General features: G+C 32.4%; 1 pseudogene across 1 annotated transcript; it reads right to left on the minus strand.

The window, feature by feature from the left end:
* Positions 1 to 4,751: 4,751 nt before the first annotated feature.
* LOC146952983 (rust resistance kinase Lr10-like) lies at positions 4,752 to 6,906 on the minus strand (annotated as a pseudogene). Its single transcript, XR_015007975.1, has 2 exons — positions 6,172 to 6,906; positions 4,752 to 6,012 (listed from the first exon to the last, which is right to left on the minus strand). The product of XR_015007975.1 is annotated as a rust resistance kinase Lr10-like (transcript).
* Between the last annotated feature and the right edge of the window lie 389 nt (positions 6,907 to 7,295).

The raw sequence follows: 7,295 nt of genomic DNA on the forward strand, positions 1-7,295 counted from the left end.
TGAGTGTTGGAGGTGGGGCCGCCTCTATGAAAGCTTGGGCAAACTTTCTAGAGCCACTCATGAAATCCAGGCATAGGTGCAAGGCCAAAATGCACAACACCGCGTTGAACAACTTTGGACGAGAGATCAGTGTGAGTGATGAGGTCACTGATTCACATACGGAATGAGGTTCATAGAGGTTATAATCTCACCGACATTCTAGTGGTGATTCATCCGTGGTGGCGAAATACTCTTAAGCCCAGTGCATTTTGCACGCCTCAGTAAATAATCGATAAGTTTTCTATTCTTTATTTAATATATATATATATATATATATATATATATATATTGCGTTAATCTATCTCTTTGTTTTATTACTTTATAATAATTCTATGTCTAATTTTTCCTACCGTTTTTATTAAGAAAAAGAAAGTGATAAGAAAGATATATTGAGCTTGTGGTCAATGTGAGAATATAAAATATAAAAATTGACCATATGGTCCAAATTATTTTCAAAAGTAAAGATATACAATCTAAACGCTCCTTAAAGAAAAAATAAAATATAAACGCACCTCAAAAAAAAGAATGATATATTGACCTTTGTGATCCATGTGGAAGTAAAAAATAATTATCATATGGTCATATGGTTTGCGGTCCAGATTACTTTTAAAAGTATAAGACATACTATTTTATTCAAAAAAAAAAAAAGTAAAGACATACTATTTAATATGTACACATGGGTCAAGTGATCAAGATTATTACAATACCATGGTGGCATTAGGGATCAAGAATATATTTTATAAAGCTACAATAATCGATGAGGACAAAAAAATAACCCCATTACAGTCACAGAACAATCATATATTTTATTACATATTGAATGTGTGTCAGCATATATTGGAAGGGGAAAGATCAAAATTCACTGTTCTTAAAAATATGGTTAATAAGTGTATTATACAATTTTGATTTGAAATAAAATTGATCGATTACTTGATTTATAATGTTGTTGATCAAATATTTATCAGTAAAATTAGACTTAATTAAATGCAAACACTAGAAGAAGAAAATATACTTAAGGAATCATGTCTGATGTCATAGACACTCTAAGGACTACCACATCAATGTTAAATGGTCTATAATCACTTTTGAATGAAGTTGGTTGAAAAAATAGATAATAGTGTAAATATTCTATGACTCAAATTACCTATAATGACTTTAGACAGTTATTAAGAATTTATCTGCCTCATATGTACACAAGCAAGAGATAATGATGACATGGTCAAAAGATATATAATGTTACATCAATTCACCATATCTCACCAGACATTATCCTTGACCTTAACCCATATCACCATTGTTATCAAAATCCTTAAATCTTAAAATCCAGGATTTCGCTACTTCATTTACATTCAACGACTCAAATCTATAGCAGAATTCTAAAACAAACAAAATCCTAGTAAAATTGCACAAAATCGGGAAACCATACAAAATTTTGTCCATTTTTTTGTCATTTATGTACAAGTATTTTGCGGAATTTAAATTAAGTCATTTATGACTATATACAATTTATAATATATATTTAGGATTATTTTTATTTTAATAGTGATTTTATCATATCTTATATAGATTCTACAAAAGTAGATGAGAAAAATCTATCGATTTTGATTACGATTTTTCCCTTTCCATTCGAATACATTTAGTAGATAAAACCATTTCTGTCTTATTCTCTTTTTTTATAACTTCTATCTTATCATCTAAAAATGTAATTTCCAAAATGTTTTTGAAAACATAATTTTATCTGTTTCTTATGTTTTCGTTCATCATAGTTCACATTTTCAATTTGTCCATGTCAAACCCGTTGGGTAGGAATATATAATTATTTTAGTGTATTTTATGACAAACGGTGAAAAGAAAGATAAGATCATAAAGAGAGTAATAGAATATAAATGTAGTGAGAAATTAAGTATGCAACAAAAATCTTCCTTAAAATGGACAAAAATATTTTAAAAAAACAACATTGCAGCATACTACTAACAATATTTAAAATACTAATGATGCTATTAATAGGGATTAAACCAAATTAATCGAAAATGATATTTCCCTTATTCTTGAATCACTTCCATTTTGAGAGGACGTCTAGGCAAAGAGCCTTCACTAGTGGTAATAGAAATTGTGGAATGAAAAGGATTAGGTGGAAAAGTTAATTAGTTATCATCTTCTATTTCCAGCATTTGTATGACGGTTTTTATGGAAGGACGGTTCATTGGCTGCCACTGAATTCACCAAAGTCCGACGATTGCGAGTTTCTTTGCAATTTTGACACCACCTTCATCTTCAATATTTATATGTATGTCTCCTTCCAATAAGTCTCTGCCTACATTCTTTGATCTTCCAAATCTGAAACCTGAAGATTTGTTTGTACCCAGCTTTGAAAGTTTTCAAGTGTAAGATAAAAGAATAGTTGGCAGCTCATACGCTCAAGCAAGAGGCTATGGAATTTAAGATGCACTACTAAAAAAGCAAAATTAGGGAGGGAAATTAGTGACAGAAAAAATAAGATCCTTCACAAACTTTTTGGTCACAGACTTTAGTGACGGAATTAGAGAGGGATTTTCAGGTTTTCCATCTCTAAAATTCCCTCACTAATATTTGCTTTTTTAGTGGTGATGGAAGACATAGTGGTTAATAAAGAAGAAATTCTACCCTTTTTCCTAATCTCTTCCCAAGAACAAGAGATTAAATGATTACACTCACCTAAGGTGTTTACAATGTTTCCCAATCCAAGAGAAACTCGTCAAAGACATTCAACCTTAAAGTAACCTCCTTTGATTTTTCAAGTTTCTCTCTCTTGAAGCCCACACAAAACATGAAGAATGAAGCCTAAAATAGTGCTCAGATACTGAGAAAACCGTTCCCCGATTTTTACACATCGTGCCACAATTTGCAGTTTATACACAGTACGAATTGACCGTTATCCATAAAATCGTGTCCCAATTTCATCTCATCGTGCCCCGATCTTCGTCGAAACAAAACTCCCAAAACTTGAATCAAATCGTGTCACAATCACACCAAATCATGTTGTGATTTCTGTCGAATCTTCAATAATCAATTTTGAGTCAGTTCTTATTAAAAGTGATTTTTAATAAATCTAAAATAAAGTGACACTTAATTTGTTTAAGAAACGAAAGTGATAAGAAATGTATATGCTGAGCTTGTGGTCCGTGTGAAAATATAAAAATATAAAAATTGCCCATACGGTCCGAGTTATTTTCAAAAGTAAAAAGATATACATACAATCTAATCTATAGAGATTGACAAAAGATAAAACAAATACAAGTTTTTTTTTTTTTTTTAAGGAATAAAACAAATGCAAGTTGTTAATGGGCTGCGTGTGTACAACCTAAATTATTACTCCCTCCGTCCCATATTACTTGACCTAGTTGACTCTGTCACGTATGTCAATGCACAATTTTAAACTTAAATTTCTTTAATAATCTAGTAGAAAAAATTACGAAAATTTGATATTTTGAAAATATTAATCGAGACGAATCTATCTTATATGTTATATTTTGTTTTTATATATTAGTAGAAAAATAGAGTCAAAGCATGTTACATGAATAGTGCAAATATTCTAAATAGGTCAAGTAATATGGGACGTAGGGAGTACAATAACATAGTGGCATTAGGGATGAAGAATATATTTTTTAAAGGTAACATAATCGATGCGGTCAAAAAAGGACCACCCTTTCATTCTTACAGATCACGCATATATTGGATAAATAATCTTAATCTGGACATTTGTGTGAGCATGCAGTCAAAAACCGAGTACTCCATTTGTTTGGAGAGTGTGTACTGTGTGTACACATATCAAGCATGGTATATTTTATTCTATCTTTTTTGATTGAATCTGCGTGTGTGAACTGACCCCTTTCAAAAAATTATGTGTGTTCAGACCAAAACATATATTTTAAAGGTTCGGTAATCCACTAATAAAAATTACTTAATTGATACTATGTAATGGTATTAGGTTGATAAGTGTCTATATGATCCAAAAATAAAGTGTGTATATAGATCAATCAAATATTTTATTAAATTATTAACCATTAATTCAAAATTATTTAATTAGCTAATACAATGCTATTATGTAGATGCTCACAAAAGAAAAGGAATTATGAACCCTTGAAAAAAAACAAAAAAGGTATTATGTAGACTGATTTAACAAAATAGCAGTCCTTTGCATCTACTACATCAAGGTGCCTGCAGGCTAGTCCACCTTCATCTTGTGGCAAACTATCAAACATAAGCTACCCATTCCATTGAAATATCTGCTGAATTTTCTAAGGATTCATTAAAGTGAGAAGTTCCGTAAATAAATCCGCAAGACAACTAGAAAGAAAATTCTAAAATTCTTTCGCAGGAAAAGCTCGGCAAAAGTAATAGTTATCTGCAGATGTTCCTGCACTAACAAGATCTACAGAAAACTACTTTTAGTATTGAAAATTGCAACAAAATCCTCAGGAGTTCCGGCAGATATTTTTCCTCAGGAAAAACAAGAATTTCGAGTAGTGTGTGTTCTTATTTGTGCTTTACATTTTCAATTTATCACTTCTAATCGGAAAAATATGACCTCTAACTTTCGTGTTGGAAAGTTACTGTGATTTTTGAGTATTATATGGTATAGATATATAATGAGAGAGAGAGAGAGAGAGAGAGAGAGAGAGAGAGAGAGAGAGAGAGAGACAATTAGTGAGGAGAGTGTAATATAACAGTGAGACAGAAAGAAAGTGTAGACATATTTTTTCTTTTCAAAATGAATAAAAATAATTTTCCTCAAAATATATAAAAGTATTTACAAAATAACATTTGAATACTACTAGAAGAATACTAATGCTACTTTTCCCCAAAAGGATAGAGGATTACATCAAACGAATCAAACATGATAATCTTCCCTTATTCTTGAATCACTTCCATTTGAAAAGGTCGTCTTGTTAAAGAGCCTTCCCTGGTGGTAATGGAAGTTGTGGAATGAAAAGGATTAGGTGGAAAAGTTAATTGGTTATCATCTTCTGTTTCCAACATTCTTTATGGATGGACGGTTCGTTGGCTGCCACTGAATGCACCAAAGTCCGACAATTGCGAGTTTTTTTGCAATTTTAACATTGCCAGCTTCATCTTCAATATTTATATGTATGTCTCCTTCCAATAAATTATGAATCCATTCTGGGTATAAAATATGGAGATTTTCAGCAGCTGAGGAATCTACATTCTTTCTTCCTCCAACCATTTCTAGCAACAACATTCCATAACTGTAGATATCAGACTTGAGAGAAACATTCCCAAAATTTCGAGACACAACTTCTGGTGCCATATATCCAAAGGTTCCCCTAGCAGCTGTCATGGACACTACACTGATATTCTTGGCACATAATTTGGCGAGCCCAAAGTCAGAAACTTTTGGAGTGAAGGAGTCATCTAGCAAAACATTGTGAGGGTTGATGTCAAAGTGAAGAATTGGATGGCTACAACCCTCATGAAGATACTCAATTCCTTTTGCTATACCAAGACTGATCTTTTGCAGCATCTCCCACCCAATGAAATGGTCTTTGTTATCTGGTGGAACTATAAAGCTTTGCAGCGAACCTTTTGGAAACAAGTTGTATACAAGAGCACGGTGAATTCCTTATGCGCAGAAACCAAGCAAACGAACCACGTTGATGTGGTGGATTTTGCCCATAATTTCCACTTCAGTGATGAACTCTTTCCCTTCTCCCTGTGTATTGTTGAGCACCTTAACAGCTACTTGAATCTCATTAGAGAGTTTTCCTTTATACACCTTTCCGTGAGCTCCTTCTCCTAACTTTTCCTTAAACCCACTTGTGATTCTTTTTATATCAGAATATGAAAATCTGGCAGGCTTTGGTGCTATATAATCCTCTAAAAACTTATCTATCCTTACTTGATCTTCTTCTTTTTCTCTGAAATATAGATAAATCTTAATAAATACAACGGTCACCAACCCCAACATAACTGAACCTGCGATAGCACATTAACAGTTACATTTTCCTCCCAACATAAATAAAAAGAACATGGACTCAAATCCTAGTGAAGAAGAAATACTAAGATAACAACTAATTACTAATATTTACCTATTCAAAACAATAAATAAATATAACAACAAGATTGTCATGTCACCTATAGTAGCAAAAATAACAGATTTTGGAATTTGAATTTTGTTCCGTTTATTGTTGCAGTCAAAACATTCAGTGTCACCTTTCACGCTGTTGTTGTTCCATCTACATTTCTAGCCTTTCTCCTCACACATTGTACAATTTGGTTTGTGCCAACTCAAGCTGAGTTGACTATATTTCAATTCCAAATAACTTTTAGAGAGATAGACATCGAACATCTTTGTACACGATATAAGGTCCAATTTGAGGATACTCTCCTGAGAAGCAGAAGCATAAATTGGACATGTGATCATATCTTGCGACTTTGGGGATAACTGATATTTGTTTCTCAGGTGTTGTTTCCTAACTGAAGAGCAGTTGTAGAAAGAAAACTTTGTTTCATATTCTGAATCAAATCTGTAAAGTAGAAATGATGAACTGTTAAATTTCAGTTTTTGTAACTTTTTAGGTAGGCAACTTTCTGGGTCTGAAATTGAAATAGTGTGTGATTTGTAGTCAATTTCAGGTACAAGGAATTTAATTGGACCTGAAGCGGTATGGAGTAAAAGCATAGTGTTCTTATTTTGAGTACAATGTAGGCAAAACTCAGGATAAACACAATGTTCTTGTGTCTCCTCAACAAGTTGGAAGGGGAATCGAATAATCGGTTCGTTAGGTCCACAAGATGGTTCTCTGCACTCATTATGACTACTGCCACTATTGATAAGCAGGAGGAGAAGCAGTAGCGTAATCAAATTATGTGATCACATGGTCCAAATTATTTTCTTAAGTAAACAGATACAATTTAATATCCTTACAGAGTTGCTAATGGAATGCATGTGTGTAAAGTGATCAAGATTATTACAATAACATAATCGCATTAGGTTTATAAAGTTACAATTATCCATGATGTCAAAAAAAGATCACCCCACCATGCTTTCAGATCAAAGCATCTATTGTATTAAATATTCTTAAACTGAATGTATGTGAGCATATATTTTATTTACAACAGCCCATACAGTCAAAAACAGAGCACTCCACTTTGAAATTGTGCTGTGTGTACACATCAAGAAAATATTTAATTGAATATGTGTATGAAAATATCCCCTTTTCAGAAGGTGTGTCTAAGACTACAGATCCCTTACAAAA

This window comes from Medicago sativa, chromosome 1 (assembly GCF_051527215.1).
Source record: "Medicago sativa cultivar Bolivia chromosome 1, Bolivia_mono, whole genome shotgun sequence".
In the NCBI taxonomy this organism is placed as follows: domain Eukaryota; kingdom Viridiplantae; phylum Streptophyta; class Magnoliopsida; order Fabales; family Fabaceae; genus Medicago; species Medicago sativa.